The sequence below is a fragment of the Sphaerodactylus townsendi genome, linkage group LG05, assembly GCF_021028975.2.
Source record: "Sphaerodactylus townsendi isolate TG3544 linkage group LG05, MPM_Stown_v2.3, whole genome shotgun sequence".
Taxonomy (NCBI): Eukaryota; Metazoa; Chordata; class Lepidosauria; order Squamata; family Sphaerodactylidae; genus Sphaerodactylus; species Sphaerodactylus townsendi.
Genome location: NC_059429.1, coordinates 4,504,808 through 4,525,529, shown reverse-complemented (window position 1 = coordinate 4,525,529; position 20,722 = coordinate 4,504,808).

Sequence of the window (20,722 nt, the reverse complement as noted above, 5' to 3'; positions counted from 1 at the left end):
ACATACACACAAAAGGCAGAGGATCTGACCGCTTCCACCGGCACCTTTTAAAACATGGCTGAAAGGATATCCCATTATACTTTCTAGAATTCAGTATACTGGCCAGTTTCCTGAGGCGTGGGTGGTGGGTTGGGGGCTAGTTGGTTGTTTGGGGGGTTGGCTGCGGGGTTGGGGTGGGTGGGTGGGTGGGTTGGTGTTATGTCTCAAAGAATCAGGAGTCGGAGGAACAAAACATGGTGCTTTATTTCAAAGCTGCTACTCACACATAGCCTAAAATCACTCTGCAGCTGTGCTCAATATAACACACCTACTGATTACCAATTCCAGTGCAACAGTTGCAGACTCTTAAAACAATACAGTACCTCACAATCAATACAATACATTACACCCCTTCCCCCTAACTCCTGTAATAATCTGGTGGGATTCTCTTTCGCTGAGATCGTCTCAGCTCCCGCTCTGGCTCCTGAGTCTGTGTTTGTTCCTGGTTCTGCAAAACAATTGGACCCTTTGCTGTTTCCTTATCCTGCATCTCCATCTGTGCCCTTAACGCCCCAGGTTCCTCTGGGACAATTGGACTATTTACTGCTTCCTCATCCTGCAGCTCCATCTGCCCCCTTAACGCCCTAGATTCGAGGACCTGGGGTTCCTGATCTACTGTTGGACCTGGCACTCTCTTCCTTACTTGGTCAACATGTCTGCGGATCACCCGCCCCTCTTCAGTTTCCACCCTATAAGACAAGGGCCCTGTCGGCTGCCTCACAACTGCTGGGACCCAACATGGACCTGCTCCATAATTTCGGACATACACCGTATCATCCCTATCAAATGTCCGAGGTGCTTTCAACACCTGATCTTCTTTCCGTGGCCGATCATCAACTGAATCGGTATGCATTCGGTCCAGCAGCGTTGTAAGTTTCCGATTCATTAGCAACTCCGCAGGACTCCTCCCGGTGGCTGTGCACGGTGTTATGTGCTGTGTTAACAAAAAATTCGCCAACCGACGGTGCCAATCCCCCTCTACTATTCGCTGCAATGCATCCTTCGTTGTACGCACCATCCTTTCTGCGTGCCCATTCGTAGGCGGATGAAAAGGGGCCGAGGTAACCTGGCGAATAACACCATTGGCCAGGAATACTCTAAACTCCTTGGATACAAACGCTGTCCCATTATCCGATACCACCGTATCCGGGAGGCCATGGGTTGCAAATAACTTACGCAGTGCCCTAATAACTGTTTGTGATGTCATTGACATTACTGGCACTACTTCTAGCCATTTGGAATATGAGTCCACTACGATGAGAAACACCTGGCCTTGGAAAGGCCCTGCAAAATCAATATGTACCCTTGACCGCGGTCTTTTGTGGTGGACTCCATTGATAGGTAGGGGCCTGAGGTGGGGCAGGTCGCGTTATCTGACACTCCTGCACCTGGCCACCCATTCTTCTATTTCACTATCCATCCTTGGCCACCACACATAACTTCGGGCCCATGCCTTCATTCTCACTATTCCGGGGTGCCCTACATGCTTAAGGCCTCCAGCACCCTAATCCCAAAGCTGCTGGGATCACTGCTCTATTTCCCCACAGTAAGCACCTTGTGGACAGATATCTCGTGCTGCCTCATTCCAAATGGTCTGAATTTTTTCCTCTAACTTACCCAATGGCCAACCCTTCCATGCCCAATTCAAAACTCGGGCAAGCTTACTGGGTCCTTAGCTGACCTTTCTGCTATTTCTGCCGCTTGCACTGGAGGCTCTGATAACGATTCCAACATCAAAACCTCCAAAAGTGGGGAATGATCTTCCTCCTCCCTTTGTACTGGCAAGCGACTCAACGCATCTACATGACCAATTTTCTTTCCCGACTGGTGCTGCAAGACATAATCATATGCATTCAGGAACGTGGCTCGAGGCAGCATTCTAGGGGACAATATCTGTGGTGTCTGGCGCTCTGAGGAAAATAATCCCAACAGCGGCTTATGGTCTGTAACAATCATAAATGGTCGCCCATACACGTAATCATGAAACTTCTTAACCCCAGCCACTATTGCTAATGCCTCCTTATCAATTTGCGCGTAATTTAAATCCGTTGTAGACAAGCGTCCTAGAATAATACGCAATTGGAGCTTCCGCATATCCTCCAATTGATGGCTCAACACTGCTCCAACTCCATACGGGGAGGCATCATGCGTCAAAATTAATGGCTTCCTCTCATCAAAATGAACCAATACACTTTCTGATGACAACAATTGTTTGACATCTCGGAATGCCTTCTCATGCTGACTTGTCCACTGCCACACTGCCCGTTTATCTAATAAACGGTGCAGTGGCTCCGCCATTGTGGCCTTATGCTCCTAAGAATGAATGGTAAAAATTTAGCAGTCCCCAAAATGCCTGTAACTCTTGCTTTGACTGTGGTGCTGGGGCATCCTGGATGGCCCTCACCTTTGCTGATGTCGGGTGGATTCCCCTTGCATCTACCATGTATCCCAAAAACTCTACTTAGCTTACTCCAAACCGCATTTTTCGCGCTTAACGCGCAACCCTACATCTGAAGCACTGCAGTACTTTCCGTACCCGTGTCATCAGTTCCTCCTCAGTTGCACCCACTATCAAGACATCATCAAAATATGGTATGACTCCCGGCAAGTTTCTTAATATTTCTTCCATCAAGCTCTGGAATATCCCAGGAGCTCACGCTCACTCAAATTGCAGCCGCTTTACTCTGAATGCCCCCCTGTGAGTCACTATCGTCTGGGCTTCTGCAGTGGCATCATCCACTTCCAGCTGTTGGTATGCCTGCGCTAGATCTAATTTTGCAAAAACCTTTCCCCCTGCCAATGTTGCTAACAACTGACTGACAACTGGCACTGGGTACGGCTGTTTCTGCAATGCCTTGTTAATTGTGCACTTATAATCAGCACAAATGCGCACATCCCCATTGGCCTTCAGGGGGGTCACAATTGGAGTTTCCCATTTTGCATTTACCACTGGCTCCAATATTCCCTGTTCCAATAACCGATCTAGTTCTGCATCCACTTTAGGCGGCAAAGCAAATGGAATACGCCGTGATTTTAGACGTATTGGGGGTACTAAAGGATCAAGATGCAATGATATAGGTGGACCCTTATACTGCCCCAGTCCCTCAGCAAACACACTCTTAAATTCTCCCACTAGCACCTCCCATGTCAACTTGCTAACCTCATGAATTCCAGTAATTACAATTCCCAATCTCCCAAACCAGTCCAACCCCAATAGGCTCGTCCGCCTTCCTTCCACTATTAACAATTTCAAACATCCATCAAACATATGATATTTCACATGGACATTACACATGCCAACCACAGGTACTCTATGTCCTTGATAATCCGTAAGTGGTAAGTCACAAGATTGAATGTCCAAATCATCCTGTGGGCAAAATGTTTTATAAGTGTCCCATCACGCGATGGAGAATGCTGACCCAGAATCCCCTTACCCCACACAAGGGACATCCTGGATCTTCACAGTCACCGACAACTTACGCTGGATCTCGGGTTGCACGTGGTTAATTACATCAGCTGCGTAAACACCATCACACTGCCCATGTAGGGGGTTGGCCAGTCAAGCCAGCTACATGGGGACAGCAAGGTGCATCCACAGAGTGTGTAGCAGATGAGCCGGGAACATGTCTTCTTGGTCCCTGATGCCTTTTCTCTGCACACTCTCCCAATATGCCCCCAACGTTTACAACAGAAACATTGTGCCTCTTTAAATTTACACCTTTCTCTCTCATGGGGCCCACCACAACTCATACATTTCTCTGTTAACATCCTCCCCCTCTGTTGTGGTGGTCTTCCCATCTTCATTGCACCATGCTGCAGTCTCTGAATTTCACCACTGCCCGGGTCTACAGTCCCACTGCCAGCTGTTTGCAATCTCTGTGGGCTCCTGGCTTGTCGCACCTCGAGTAGAGGCTGCAGCAAGTTCAAAATTCAAGGCTTCTTGGTATGCCGTTTGAAAAGTCAAGTCTGTCTTTGCCAGCAGCAACTTTTGCAATGGTGCCTCTCTCAGGCCACAGACCAGACGATCCCTTAACATTTCTTCCAAATTGGAGAAATTACATTGTTGTGCCAACCGCCGTAAGACTGCAACATAATCTGCAATGCTTTCAGTCCCCTCCTGATCACGTTTATAAAAAAACACTCTGTCTAGCTATTTCTGACGGTTGGGGAATGAAATGGTTCCTTAATGCAGTCAGTATCTCTACAAGCGGTGTTGCTGATAAGTCTCTTGGCGCTATCAATGCTGAGGCGAGGTCAAACACCCCTTCACCACAGAGGCTCAGAAACATGGCTCTTCCTTTCTGGGTCTGTTATGCCATTTGCCAGAAGATAAAATTCCAATCGGGCCTCATAACTCTGCCACTTCAAAGGAAACTCCAAATTAAACTGTTCCAGCTGCCCTTGAAAAGCCATAATTTACTCACAGTCCTTGCTTCACAAAAACTTGCTAGACTCGTCATAAGTTTATCCTCGTCGCCAATATGTTATGTCTCAAAGAATCAGGAGTCGGAGGAACAAAACATGGTGCTTTATTTCAAAGCTGCTACTCACACATAGCCTAAAATCACTCTGCAGCTGTGCTCAATATAACACACCTACTGATTACCAATTCCAGTGCAACAGCTGCAGACTCTTAAAACAATACAGTACCTCACAATCAATACAATACATTACAGTTGGGTTGGTTGGTTGTTTGGTTTTCTGGGCTGTGTGACCGTGACCTGGTAGATCTTGTAACAGACTTCTCACTGTGATACACCTTTGAAGATGCCAGCCACAGATGCAGGCGAAACGTTAGGAACAAGATCTACCAGACCACAGCCACGCAGCCCGGAAAACCCACCAGAACCAGCTGAATCCGGCTGTGAAAGCCTTCGACGATGGATGGATTGGATTGGGATGGGATGGATGGGTGGGTGGGTGGGTAGGTGGGTGGGTGGATGGATGGATGGATGGATATTCTGCCCCACCCCTGAAGGGCTCTGTGCAGTGTACAATCAATGATAAAGCATCATAAAAACATCCTAAAATATAAAACAAAAAAATGTGTGGAGTGGTCCACAAAGGGAAAGGAGCAGGAGAGTCTGGGCACCAGCACTGGAGGAACAAAGTGAAAAGGCTGGTGGGTAAAGCACTAGAAAGAAGGAAGAGCCATTTTGTATTGTGCCTAAAAGCTAATGGGAGACCCTATGAACAGAAGTGCTAGTTCCAAACAGGGGCTGATGGGAATTGTAGTCCATAACATCTGGAGTGCCAAAGGTTTGCCACCATGGCTATATGGAGATGGTGCGAAGATTGTCACATGTTACAGCCTTGCCAAACTTTTCAACCATTTGCTCAAGTTCTCCGTCTTTTTATTGATGCCCGCAAGGAAGTAAAGCTGTCTTACAACCATCCAGTCAAGTGCCATCTCCATTGATTGGTTGGGGCTGTCCAGAGTCTCTGGCAGAGAAAGGCCTTTCCCAACATCTGAAGTTATTTGCCTTGTTTGTGTAAAACTCCCCCATGCTATCACCAAACCACAGACATCCAAAGTTAAACCTGAAAGGAGTGCATGTGTGTCAATGCTATATAGCAGCAATGGCGAACCTTCTCGAGACCGAGTGCCCAAATTGCAACCCAAAACCCACTTATTTATCACAAAGTGCCAACACGGCAATTTAACCTGAATACTTAGAAAAAACGGTTGGCTCTGAGGTGTGCGTTACTCAGGAGTAAGTTTGGTGGTAGTCGGTGGCTTTGCTTTGAAGCAACCGTGCATCTCTTCCAACGGGTGAATCACGACCCTAGGAGGGTTTACTCAGAAGCAAGCCCCATTGCCAGCAACCGAGCTTACTCCCAGGTAAAGGATCACGCTTTTGTTCTTTGCATGAAAATCAGTGGGGTTTAACAGCGCTTAACAGGGTTACCTACACTGCTTCCCCAAAACTTGGTCTTAAGTTTAATGCTAATAATCGAGCCCAGCGGCCCAGGCCAGCCTAGATTGGGGGGGGGCACAGAAAGGGCTCTGAGTGCCACCTCTGGCACCCGTGTCATAGGTTCGCCACCACTGCTATATAGTCCTGACATAGTCCTGGCATATAGTCCTGGCATAGCGCCAATAGGGTGGGTTTGGGGTTAGGGTTAGGGCATGCACCTCTGTGGGGGCGTTCCAGGGTTGGGGTGGGGACGGGCAGCACTGCAGCAGGGGCGCGTGGCGCGTGCATGCCCCCGTGAGCAGTTCCCCCCTCGCTCTGCCCCTGCCTGACCCCCCCCCATTTCATTGAGATGAAATGACAAACTAGAAGTGGACAGAGCCAAAGTTTGTGAGAGAAATTGGATTTTATAGGCCCTCTAAAGGCAAAGTAGTGTTTTTCTGACTGTGTACATCATTACTGCTTGAACCATGAAATTGCTGGCTAGCTGGGGAAGCTAAATTGTGCTGCCTTTTCATATGTAATTGCAACTCGGGGGACACCATCCACTGAGAAATCGCTCTGGGCAAACTTCACTGCAACAAACTAGGGTTACATGGGAATTCTAGCTGCATTCAAGAGCTTCCCAGTTGGTTGGTTCCATCGCTGAGTCTGAACTGCCCATCACTCGCCCTTCATGGCTCCTGAAAACCTGCCACTTTGTTGTTGTTGTTGTTGTTGTTGTTGTTGTTGTTTTATTTTGTTTAATAGCCCACAAGATAGAAACCAGTGTGCCAAGTGCAATGCAATAAAACCGAACAACTCAAAGAGTCAAAATTGGCACACTGACCCGGATTTGTATGTAGACATCATTGGTAATAAACAATTCAAAACAACATTTGTTCAACGTTATTTTTGTTATTGCACATTTGTAAATTCACTTACACTAATGCCCACCCTATTCTAATATAGAAGGAGGAGGAGGAGGAGGAGGAGGAGGAGGAGGAGGAGGAGGTTGGCTTTATATCCCCCCTTTCTCTCCTGCAGGAGACTCAAAGGGGCTGACAATCTCCTTGCCCTTCCCCTCTCACAACAAACACCCTGTGAGGTAGGTGGGGCTGAGAGAGCTCCGAGAAGCTGTGACTAGCTCAAGGTCACCCAGCTGGCGTGTGTGGGAGTGCCCAGGCTAATCTGAATTCCCCAGATAAGCCTCCACAGCTCAGGCGCCAGAGCTGGGAATCAAACCCGGTTCCTTCAGATTAGATACACGAGCTCTTAACCTCCTACGCCACTGCTGCTCCTGTATATACTGTATATACTGATGATCTCTAGGGGAAAGATGACACTATAGAAGAATGTTAACCCCAGGATGAAATCAAGCTATTGAGAATCGGTATACTGAGGAAGATACCTTCGAAAACGCATTCAGACATGTGGTGCGATTCTATACAGGATTCCCATTTTTCTATGTACCATCCATGAATGGACTCAAGGCACAGGAGATATCAGCTCTGTTGTGAAGTTCCGTTTGGGAATCACGTAAAAATGGAGATACTAAACTTCCGTTGGAATTGAACAGTGTGGTCTCATATGGACTTGTGACTAATTGTTTGTCAATACAGTTGGTGAAAATTTGTGAAGTTCCATTTTGAAACCATACAATATATGGACATATTAAGAAATTTTTGGAACTCATTAGTTTGAAGTCTCATATGGACCTTTGTCATTATATCTTGAATGAAATTATGAAATTGTACATTGATATGATTTATTGACACTGGCACTTTATATATATTATGCACTTTATCTTTTCATTACAGTATATTAGAATAGGGTTAGCATTAGTGTAAGTGAATTTACAAATGTGCAATAACAAAAATAACTTTGAACAAATGTTGTTTTGAATTGTTTATTACCAATGATGTCTACATACAAATCCGGGTCAGTGTGCCAATTTTGACTCTTTGAGTTGTTCGGTTTTATTGCATTATTTTGTTTAATATCACAGCTGCCAGTTATTTAGCTGGTTGTTGTTGACCGCTCTTTACAACTCAAGCCTCACTCAGAGGCCCAGGACTTTGTACTGTATCGGCATGGTATTCGTGCAGATCCCAGCAGGGCTGCCCTCCAAATCGGAAACATGTTGATTTTGTCGATTGGAAGACGTTTCAAGTGCTGCCCTCGTGTTTTCAGAATGGCGCCCAGGGTGCCGATTACCACTGGGACGACCTCCGTTGGTTTGTGCCATAATCGCTGAATCCCGACTTTCAACTCATGGTATTTAGTAACCCGCTCATGTTCTTTTTCAGTGATCCTGCTATCACTAGGTACTGCTATGTGGTCACTTTCTTATCCTCGATCACTGTGATGTCCAGTGTATTATGTACCAACACCACGACCACGACGACGACGACGACGACGACGACGACGACGACGACGACGACGACGACGACGACGATGATGACGACCATCATCAGTGGGGTATGTTTGCAAGAAGTCCTGCCTTTGCATATGTACATTTTCCATTTCTTGGGTTTCCTGAAAAATCCCTTCTGTCTATTGGTCAGCACCTGAGGTATTGCTAACACACTTTTGGGGGGAAATATCTCTTTATTATAGTTTAGAAAAAGCAAAGAGAAAAAGTAAAGAAAATAAACAGCATCTACACAGCAACAAGAAAAACACAGCACGTACATACTCAACCAAGTGACCTCCAAACTATTCAGATATCAAGTTAATCACTGTCAAATATTAATCTAACTTGCTGAATTTCATTTCAGAGTTGTTTTCATAAGGAAAAACAAAGTAATTGATATGTTTTATTAACAGATTATTGTATCCGCTTGTAGGAGTAAGCCAGCGAACCCAGCAGAGCCTCAGACAGAGCACAGGAATGCCTGCGCCATCTGTTGCCTTCTGGGCGCACACGCTCACCTTTCACAAGACCCCCGTGACTCACGGGTCACAAGATGCCCTGGACAAAGGGACAAAAGGTACATACCCCCAGGTATGGATTAGGCCCAGACAGGAACGTTTCCCCCCGCACGTACGCAGCCCCTATGAGTCATGTATTGTGCAACATTCTCCCGCTCTCCCGCCTTCCCCAAACCCTTAATAAAAGGTGCCAGGGACCCCAGTTCGGCAGATTAGCCAGATCCATTGATCACGCTATATTGCCACTGGCTTCTCTCCACCGGATGATATCACTGTGTCTCGCCTATTCCTTGCGTCGCCCGTAACGACTTCATCCGCTATTTCAACTATTCCTCAAACACCATAATTGTTTGTACTATTATTCAAGAAATTTGCAAAAAGTTTTCAGTTTGCTATAAATCTATCCAATTGTAGGTCTTTCACTAATACCATTAATTTGTCTGGCTCTGCATATTGTTTCACCTTGTTGAGCCATCCCTTAGTACTTAGTATTTTTGGATTTTTCTGATACTGGGCATAAAGAATTCTCTGCCGCTGTATTCATGTAAAGTATTACTGTTTTTCATTGCTTCTCGGTTTCAGGATCTTAGACGTTAAGTAAAGTACAATTCTGGTTTTAATTTAAAGTTAATATTCACATGGGTGCTGTGTGGTTTCCGGGCTGCATGGCCGTGTTCTAGCAGCATTCTCTCCTGACGTTTCGCCTGCATCTGTGGCCGGCATCTTCAGAGGATCTGATGTTGGGAAAGCAAGTGGAGTATCAGATCCAACATCAGATCCTCTGAAGATGCCAGCCACAGATGCAGGCGAAATGTCAGGAGAGAATGCTGCTAGAACACGGCCACACAGCCCGGAAACCACACAGCACCCCAGTGATTCCGGCCATGAAAGCCTTCGACAATACATTAATATTCACAATTTCTCTTTCATATTCATGAATCTGTGTCCAGTATTTCTTTGCTTCAACCTCCACCACAAATGGTAAAGCGATTCATGCCAGACAAGATGGATGGCACAAAGTGAATGTAAGCTGCCAAGCTGGTCAAAAGCTGTGGGTGAAGCCGCTGCTGTAAGATATGATCTGTCATTAAAGTTCCCAGAACAGTCTATGTGAAGTATCTGAGGATGTGTATTGGCTAGCATCAATTCTATCAACAACCTTCTGTTATTTTTTTTTTTGAGGCTTCTATATTGCCACATCCCCGAAGGGCTCTGGGCGGTGTACAGCAGATAGAAGTAACAATAGAAAATAATTAAAACATTAAAAGGCAGCAATAAAACCAGAGAGTAATTCTAACAATTAAACAGTGAACATCAAGGAGATGAAAATATGAATGGCGTCCAATATCCCAATTTTAAGATTCCCTCCCCCCCCCCAAAAAAGGGAGGCTTGATGGTCTTGTTAGATGACAAATGGCCCAGATGTCAGGGCCAAACGAGAGCCAAACTAGGGCCAAACTAGGGGGGGCACCACTATCAGCGGCCACTTCCTCCAAAGACCCGGCGGAACAGCTCCGTCTTACAGGCCCTGTGGAACTCACCAAGGTCCCGCAGGGCTCGAACAGCTGGCGGGAGAGCGTTCCACCAGGCCGGGGCCAGAGCTGTAAAGGGCCTGGCCCGCGTGGAGGCCAGCCGCATCATTGAGGGGCCGGGGCCCACCAGTAAATTGGCCTCAACCGAACGGAGAGGCCGTGCAGGGACATATGGGGTGTTGCGGTCTCAGCAAACTGTGAAGTCTATATATTGTCAAAGGCTTTCATGGCCGGAATCACTGGGGTGCTGTGTGGTTTCCTCTGAAGATGCTGGCCACAGATGCAGGCGAAACGTCACGAGAGAATGCTGCTAGAACACAGCCACAGAGCCTGGAAACCACGCCGCACCCCTGTGAAGTCAATACTTGTGTGGGAAGAAAAATGGATGCTACCACTCTTAGAAGCTTGCATCTGTCTTGATGTATGAGGGAAGGGTTGCTTCTGCTCCCTGATAACATATTAAGGGCTGGGGACACAGCATGGCCCATATCCCCCCGATCTGCCCGAAAGGAGCTTTCGTGGCTCTTTCCTTGATAAGCTGCTTGTCTCCGGTAGGGAGAAATAAGTGCGCCTTGATGCTGGATCGAAAACACAAAGGGCTGTGTCTAATCTGCCTTTTGCATGGATTACAACCCAAGACGTTCAGCTAATACCGGGGCTCACGGCCAGCTGAGGAGCCGAGTTAGAAACGCCACTTAGGCGGGAGGCAAGCTGTCTCCCAGCAGGGACTGGTAAACAGATGGTCACGAGTTTAGAGTTAGGAGGGGATTCGGAACAAGAGGCAGGCTGCGATCTTGGCTGGGGCGGTGGAAACGGTGTAGGTAGAGCCACAGTGGGATAGGACTTCCATGTACAGAGGTAGTCTATCAATGAAAACCATTTGCCATGATGCTGCTGTTGGCTGTTAAAGAATTGATGCTCTGGTGTTGTCGAAGGCTTTCACAACTGGATTCCACTGTGGGCTTTCCAAGCTGCGTGGCCGTGGCCTGGTGGATCTTGTTCCTAATGTTTCGCCTGCGTCTGTGGCTGGCATCTTCAGAGGTGTATTGCAGAGAGGTGTGTTCTGAAGAGGCCAGCCACGGATGCAGGTGAAACTTTAGGAACAAGATCCACCAGACCACGGCCACACACAGCCCAGAAAGCCCACAACAAGTGATGCTCTGGTGCTCTTGCTGAAACCTTGGAGTTCCCAGTTCAGGTCGAGGCTCTGCTGTGTACCTGTATACTGAGTAAACCCGTGGATCTATTTTGCCCTGGATCACCTACTGTGGTTTGCGGCTGCCACCCATTTTGTGTGTGTGTAAAGTCACAGCCAACTTAACGGCAACCCCAGCAATGGGCTTTCAAGGCAATTTCAGGCGGCATCCATTGAAAATGCTGGGGGGAAGAATTAGGACTAATAAAAGGAAACACTTCTTCACACAACGTGTGATTGGTGTTTGGAATATGCTGCCACAGGAGGTGGTGATGGCCACTCACCTGGGTAGCTTTAAAAGGGGCTTGGACAGATTTATGGAGGAGAAGTCGATCTCTGGCTCCCAATCTGGATCCTCCTTGATCTGAGATTGCAAAGGCCTTAACAGTCCAGGTGCTCGGGAGCAGCAGCAGCAGAAGGCCGTTGCTTTCACATTCTGCCTGTGAGCTCCCAAAGGCACCTGGTGGGCCACTGTGAGTAGCAGAGAGCTGGACTAGATGGACTCTGGTCTGATCCAGCTGGCTTGTTCTTATATTCTTATGTTCTTAATTGAGAAGCAGAGGCAGTGGTGGGATCCAAAAATTTTAGTAACAGGTTCCCATGGTGATGAGATTCAAACTGTGGCATAGCGCCAATGGGGCTGGGCGGGGCACGATGGGGGTGTGGTTGGGCATTCCAGGGGCGGGGCATTCCTGGGCAAGGCTGTGGCAAGGACGCAGCCGCTGCGCCGGTCCTTGGGCGGGAAACGAATGCACACAGGCGCAGGCTGCCACGCACGCCGGTGCACCTCCTGCTAGACGGCTTCAAGTTCTGCGCGCTACTGCTGAGAGGAGGGGCGTAACGAAGGCAAAAATCACGTGGCAAAATCACCCATTAGTCACCCCCTCTCGGCACACACAAATAATTAGTCACCTACTCTTGGGAATCTGTGAGAACCTGCTGGATCCCACCTCTGAGCAGAGGTGGCTGACCATTGCCTTCCCCTTCAGAGCCAGAGGTCTTCCTTTCAAGTGCTGACGCTGCCTTGCTTCTGAGATGGGGCTATACCACACTGCCTTCCCTCCCTGTTGAGGGGAAGGGATTGCTATCCCAGATCCTTTGACAGTGAAACTGCACGTTCTCTGGGTAGCACTGCCAACCCAACTCGTTCACCCAAAAGAGTTTTCAAGGGGCAGGGACCTGCAAATAGGTGGCATGCTAATGAGTTGACCATAGAGTTTTGGGTGGATCCTAGAACATTGCTCCAACACGATGGCATTGTTACCGCCCAGGAGAATAAACAAAATGTTTTCCTGAGTCAGATTGCCTGACTACACTGGTTCCATGTCAAGATGCAGAGACTGGTGTAGTTCAGAAGCCTCCACAAGGATCACAAAGAGCGTATATGTATGGTTGTGCCAATGTTACATGGTTTCCCTCTTGTTTATGCCCATATAGGATGTAATAAAAGCCCCTTTTAGAGTTGGATTTAGGATTTGCCCGCTGTTTAGGATTTTAGTTTGACCAGGTTCCCCCGTTAGCTTAAGGTTTTGTTATTGTTAATTTAGGAGATTCTCATGTGTTTGTATTGTACTGTGTTCCCTAAAGTTTAAGTTTAAAAATGTTATTTTAAGATTTGTGTTTGTCAGTAAAAGCAGCAGCCTGTAGAGGCTGATATTAAGGGACAAGGAAGTTGGCTCTGGAATGCAGCTTAGACCAACACCCAGCCAACTCCTTGACAAAGACCCCCCTTTGGATTTGCAAATCAAATCTGATGGCAGCACCCAGAGGTCCCCAGCCATTGGAAGGTGCAGGGACCACCATTGGACAATTTGAACTCCCCTTTGTTGCAGAGACGAGGCGCGGGAGCCTCAGGACATAACTGGAGGAAACAGCCATCTGATAAAGAAGATAGCTGGGTGCGGTAGTGAGCCCACCTGGATTTTCTGAATGGACCTTATCGGCTTTCCTTTCAGCACCATTGCGAGATCTCGCGGGACTACATTTGACAGCGGGATTTCGTAATCCCATTCAAAAGTTGCAATTGTATCTTCCTTTTGTATTGTTGTTTTCTTATTGGTGTTTGGTAAGGGACCTGCCCCTTACCTCCCCTTTCTACCTGCCCCCTTGCCCCCTTTGATGTGTGTGAATAAAAGTTCTTGCGCTGGTTTGCAAGGCGCGATTCTCCTGCCCGAGCTGTGACCATCACCTCCAAATAAAATCCTCTTGCTTTGAAGAACATCGGCTTCCTGCGCTTCATTACGTTGCTGAGCTGAAATCACTATTGTTACCCGAGCAGCAGCGGTAACAGCATCACTTCTGGATTCATGCTGGAAGTCAGGGACATAGGTGTAGATTTTTTATGGGAGGGATTCGAGGGCAGGGCCATGCCCCCACCCGCCCCTAGGGGCATAGCCATTTCTCCCGAAGCTCCACCCCTGGCCTCAGTGCTTATAAAAGCAGCTCTCCGAGGCCGGGGATGGCAGGCTCCCCTGCCCCGCCCTCCCCTGCCCCCCCCACCAACTGGGCTCCCAGCCAGCAGCCCCTTCTTTCCTCTCCTCTGGGCAGAGGCGTAGCTAGGGAAAATGGAGCCTGGTGCAAAATCTGAGGTATGTGTGCACCCCCCCAATGGGCAGCCACTGTGATGCTGGAATCCACCCCAAACAGCATCATTTTCAATGGTGTTTAAACTAGAGAGCCCAAATTCTCCTTTTAAATCTTAAAGGGAGAATCTGGGGTCCCCAGTTAAAACAGCATTGAAACTGGTGCTGTTTTGGGGTGGATTCTCCCCCACCTTGAAACAGCATCACTTTCAATGTTTAAACTGAGGACCTCAGATTCTCCCTTTAAATCCATGCCAAAGGGGGGGTTTAAAAGGAGAATCTGGGGAAATTTGGGGGGTGCCTGCTGTCAGGGGTGCAATTGTTAAGCTAGCAGCACCAAACTTTCAGGGTATCTTTAGCAGACTCTCCTAATGATACCACCCGGGTTTGGTGAAGTTCGGTTCATGGGGTCCAAAGTTATGGACCCTCAAAGGTGTAGTCCCCATCTTCTATTAGCTCCCATTGGAAAGAATGGGGGATAGAGGCACCCCCTTTGGGAGACCATAACTTTGGACCCCCTGAACCAAGCCTCACCAAACCTGGGTGATATCATTAGGAGAGTCCCCCCCCGAACCCCCCCCCCCCCACAAAAAATCTATACCTACGTCCCTGCCTCCCTGTCTTCCACATCCCCAGCTCCCACCGGGGTCACCTGATGGCGGTGGAGCACAGCTATGGGAACCGGCCGGGGCAGCTGGCCCCCTCAGGCCCCCAGAGCAGCCCTGGGGGTGGCAGCAACAGCTCCAGGGCCTTCAAACAGAGAAGCCCCCCCCCCCCAATGGTAGCCAGACATGGCATTACGAGTTGGTTATCTCGCCCGGATCCCGAGGAGCTGCCCCCGTCCTTGCCTCCGAGACATCCACCAGTCGCCAACCTCAAGTCTCTTCTGTCCCTGCATCTTGGATAAGGGCCCCCCACTCTGGACTCGCTGCCATCATTCCTGTCTACCTCCTGGAGCAGAACCGATGGAGGAGTCAACCATCGAGTCCCCTGGTGTTCCACCTTGCTGACGTCTGGTGCCCTTCCGGGTAGGTGCTGTGGGGGGGGGGGGCTCTCATGGGGCTGCGGTGTCGCCAGAGATATATCCTCATTGGTGCCACCTCTGTGGCAGATGCAGCTCCTGTGTCTCTCTTACTCAACATAAGAACATAAGAACAAGCCAGCTGGATCAGACCAGAGTCCATCTAGTCCAGCTCTCTGCTACTCGCAGTGGCCCACCAGGTGCCTTTGGGAGCTCACATGCCGGAGGTGAAAGCAATGGCCTTAAGAACATAAGAAAGAGCCTGCTGGATCAGACCAGAGTCCATCTAGTCCAGCACTCTGCTACTTGCAGTGGCCCACCAGGTGCCTTTGGGAGCTCACATGCCGGAGGTGAAAGCAATGGCCTTAAGAACATAAGAAAGAGCCTGCTGGATCAGACCAGAGTCCATCTAGTCCAGCTCTCTGCTACTCGCAGTGGCCCACCAGGTGCCTTTGGGAGCTCACATGCCGGAGGTGAAAGCAATGGCCTTAAGAACATAAGAAAGAGCCTGCTGGATCAGACCAGAGTCCATCTAGTCCAGCACTCTGCTACTTGCAGTGGCCCACCAGGTGCCTTTGGGAGCTCACATGCAGGATGTGAAAGCAATGGCCTTAAGAACATAAGAACAAGCCAGCTGGATCAGACCAGAGTCCATCTAGTCCAGCTCTCTGCTACTCGCAGTGGCCCACCAGGTGCCTTTGGGAGCTCACGTGCCGGAGGTGAAAGCAATGGCCTTCTGTGGCTGTTGCTCCTGAGCACCTGGACTGTTACGGCATTTGCAATCTCAGATCAAAGAGGATCAAGATTGGTAGCCAGAGATCGACTTCTCCTCCATAAATCTGTCCAAGCCCTTTTTAAAGCTATCCAGGTGAGTGGCCATCACCACCTCCTGTGGCAGCATATTCCAAACACCAACCACGCATTGCGTGAAGAAGTGTTTCCTTTTATTAGTCCTAATTCTTCCCCCCATCATTTTCAATGAATGCCCCCTGGTTCTAGTATTGTGAGAAAGAGAGAAAAATTTCTCTCTGTCAACATTTTCTACCCCATGCCCGGCTGACGTTGGGCACATGCGGACTCTCTCCCCACCTGAACTCACTGCCATCTCCACGAGTTGCTTGGCCTCGCTGGGCCACCAGGAACCAGCCAGGGAGCACAGCCATCCCTGCAGGCGGACTCCACTTCATTGGATGCTGGCTCTGATCCTGCTGGGACCCGGGTGCCCGTTGAGGCTCCTCAGGGCCCTCGGTCACCTCCTGTTGGCTCAGCCCCTCATGCTATGGATGGCGACACTGGCCCTACAGCTGGGCCTTGGGTACGGAGCCCCCGCCCAGCTCAGTCCACCCCCCCACACACACACTGTTGTCCATCAAGCTGGAACGCCTGGAGGGGCATTTGTGTGTGGCTCCTCCGCCCACGGGGGTTGCAGGACAGAGGGTCTCTCCACCACAGAATTGAGTGGATCGCTGGATGGGTGATCTACCTCAGGGGTCTTTGGCTACCATGCTGTGGCGTAGGTTGCCATCAGGGGGCAGGCATGGAGAGCGTGGGTCTTGAATGACCTGTTCTGTTCTTTGCAGGTTCCTGTAGCACCAGCCCCTGCCTCCCCACAGGCGGCACCCCGTTGACCTGTCCGGAGAGGTTGCCTTTGCCAGCACAGCCGTCCCTTGAGGTACCAGGGGCACCATTGTTCCCCTGTCCCTTTCCCCTGTGCCTCCACTGTCCCCCAGTGCTTCGCCAGGGCCCACCTGCTCCCGGAGGCTTCTCTGCCCCGCCTTTTAGCGACCACCTTTGGGAACCCATTGGCTCCACCCCCTCCCTTACCCCTCCTTTTCCTGGCCCCGCCCTTTCCCCTGCCCCTGGTCTGGCTTCCGCATCTTGCTCCTCCGCCTCCCTACTGGCTGTCGACTGACCTGTTGGCCACGCCCCCTGCCCTGCCCCCTCCGTGCCAGCGTACCTGCGCCATGACTCCTCCTCTTTGCCGTGGCTTGTGGGTGTTTCTTTGCAGAGCGTGGCACGGTGAAGCTGCCTACTTAGGAGGCAGCTCGGCTGCCGTGCAACTTCCTCCCCCGTGGATCACGCCGCCCAGCTGCCGTTTCCTCCAGCGGAACTGACCTAACTAGTGTGGAGATCGGTTGTCATGGCTGGAGGGCTCCCAGGCCCACCTGGAGATGGTCACCCTGCGGCCCAAGCTGGGGCAAAGGAGCATGTGGTTGGGTCTGAAGGAGTCAGAGCTCAGCTCGGAGTATTTCACCCTGGAGTCTCACTCCGCCATGCTCCCGGCCTGTCGCTTCCTCGGTTTGGGCGCATTACCTTGGCACCTGCCTTCCTGCCTTCAGGCGCAAAGGCTGACACCAGCGTTAACCGATTAATTTGTGTCATAAGCCTCCTATTTTTCAAGGCCGCGATCAGATTTAGGGGAGCTTAGCTGGGGAGATTACAGGGCAAAGCCATCTCCTGGAAGGCCACTTAGTGCCCCGGAGCCGCGATTTTCATTAAGAGCATCAAAAACAATTAGCAGTCAAATAATTAGGCCAAACCTCGCTGGTGTATTATTTTTTTCCTTCCATTCCTCTTCCCCCCACCCCCCAAATATAAAGGCAATCAAGCAAATGGAATTATAACACTCCCTTCTCTCAGCTCTGCCACGAAGACGGGCGTTCAAGAGCCCCAAACGTGCTCCCTCGTGACCTGGCTGACTTTGAAAAAAGGCACGGTAGAGTGATTTAGGGCAGGGGTGTCCAACTCTGGCCTTCAGGTGCTCACGGACCACAACTCCTATCAGCCCAATTGGCCATGCCAGCAGGGGCTGATGGGAATTGTAGTCCATCAACATCTGAAGCGCCAGAGTTGGACACCCCTGAGTTAGGGTGTTCAACTGAGGACCAGGAGAGCCATATTCAGACCCCCCACTCTGCCATGAAGGGCAGTGGCACTTTGGCACAGTCGCCCACTCTTGACTTGACCTACCTCAAAGGGTTGTTGTGGAGATTGAAGTAGGTGGGAATAAAACCATGTATACTACTTGGAAGAAGGGCGGAGCAAAAACATTGGACTGAAAGGTAGAAAAGGGTTGCACCAAAAGCAGGAAACAGGATCTGTAGACACCATTGCTAATAGCAGGGATGGCGAACCTATGGCACGGGTGCCAGAGGTGGCAGTCAGAGCCCTCTCTGTGGGCACGAGCAAACAGAGTTGCCCTCCCCTCCCACACACATCTAGGCTGGCCTGGGCCGCTGGGCTTGATTATTAGCATTAAGTTTTGGGGAAGCAGTGTAGGTAACCCTGTTAAGCGCTGTTAAACCCCACCAATTTTCATGTAAAGAACTAAAGTGTGATCCTTTACCTGGGAGTAAGCTTGGTTGCTGGCAATGCAGCTTGCTTCTGAGTAAACCCTCTTAGGGTCAGGATTCACCTGTTGGAAAAGTTGCACGATTGCTTCAAAGCAAAGCCACCGACTACCACCAAGCTTACTCCCGAGTAACGCACGCCTCGGAGCCAACTGTTTTTCTAAACTAAAGCCTCAGTATTCAGGTTAAATTGCCGTGTTGGCACTTTGCGATAAATAAGTGGGTTCTGGGTTGCAATCTGGGCACTCGGTCTCGAAAAGGTTCGCGGTCACTGGCTAATAGGGTAGCAACATGCTGGGTTTTTGCCTTGAAATAGTGAGAATATCGCCCCCTTTTACTGAATGCTCTCCTCCCCCTTTATGTTCCACTTGGAGGAGAAAATAATGTTTTTGGTTTTGGTTGAATCACAAGATGGCAAATGAAAATAATCAGCCGAACAGTAAACAGGGCTTTTTGGAATGGCTCTTCCTTGATTGTTGACTCCCCCTTCGTGCATTATGGCACTCAGGTAGATCTGTATTTTTAGACATAATGCCTGATTTGTGGCATTGCCATTGGGCCTGATTGGGGTTCAGTGAGAATACATATGAAAACATAACCTACGAAATATTTTCCTCGGGAAAGGGAAGCTTAGCAATACAAAAGGAAAACTACCGGGAATCCCACAGCTCAGTTTTAGGAGTTTTTATTTGGTTGAATCCTACTGCAGCCCTCAAGTGTACAAAACTGAACTGGTTTTCACTTTATTTTCCTGCAGCAAAGGATTTGGTTGCAGAGAGAGAGAAACTGCTCTGCCCCCATAATGATAATAGCCAACAGTGGCTTGCAGAAGTCCACGTTGCCTGGGATGCTGGTCTTTTTCATTTCTCCCAGCTCTTTCCCATCCTTTTTCGGCCAGCCTTTGGCAAGAAGTTATTTTTTAAAAATTATTTTTATTGATATTTCGGAATTATTACAGATTGATATTGAATATCGTATATTTCGTCCTCCATATCCTTCCCCCCACTTTTCCCCCCCTCCCCCCTCTTCTTCTCTTCTTTAGATGCGCAGCAGCAGGCCCATTCTTCTCAATCTTCTTATCCATTTTTCTTCTGCAAGTCCAATTTCGTTCAACCAGTCTTTGAAATCCATCCAGATCCACTTCATATCTTTTAGTTTTTCTTGCCGTATTTGATTTCTTGACATGATGTCGAAAATTTCTAATTGTCTTTGCTCCCGTATATATTCCAACCATTTCTTGGCAAGAAGTTATTCACCAATTAGGATGTTTCTTGCTGTCTCTGATACAACATTCCAAGGGAGAGATGAGGTTGATTCGATCTTCAGTTCAGGCCTTTTAAACCAAGGCCCTATAGAGTAGTGAGTCTTCCACTCAGACCTTAGTTACTCAGATCATATTCTCATGGACTACAGCTCTCCGTAATCAGCCCCTCCCAGCATGGCCAATTGGCCATGCTGGCAGGGGCTGATGGGAATTGTAGTCCATAACATCTGGAGTGCCAAAGGTTCGCCACCACGGCCCTATAGAATCAGTTACTGCCCAAGACTTAGACAGCCGCACACAGTACCAGACATTTGACTTGAGTTTGCCTTTAAAGCGCAATTGCTGTGGTTCTGTCTTTACTGTTTTGAGGACCGAAGACTCTGACACGTGAAGTTTGCTGAATGCACAAAAAGGGTTCCTTGGCACAGGAGGGACAAAGGAAGTCCAGGAGGGTCCACAAAATATTGTAGAATCAAAAGGAGGGTCCCTGGCTTGCAGATGTTTGAGAGAAGCTGGTTTAGAGAATAAAAATGGATGCCCAACTAATCACACAAGCCCACCTACCTGCATAATTTATGGATTTCTATGCTCAGACATAGTGACGGTTGCTGATTTCAATTGTTGTTTTAAAAAAATTCAACAAACTCATGGAAGATGCAATAGCTTTTGGCATGACCGCTGAATAGAACCTCCATGCTCAGAGACAGTCTATCTCTAAATACCAGTGGCGGAGGCATTGCTCTTCCCTTCTTGCCCTGTTTTATGGGTTTCCTGGAAGTGCTTGGTAGGCCATTATGGGCAAAAAGATGCTGGACAGGTGGTCTGCTGTGATGTCAGAGAAATTTAGCCAGAGGTAGAGCCAGGAAAGGTAAATGGAACCTCACTGAGATACTCAGATTACAGGTGGACGA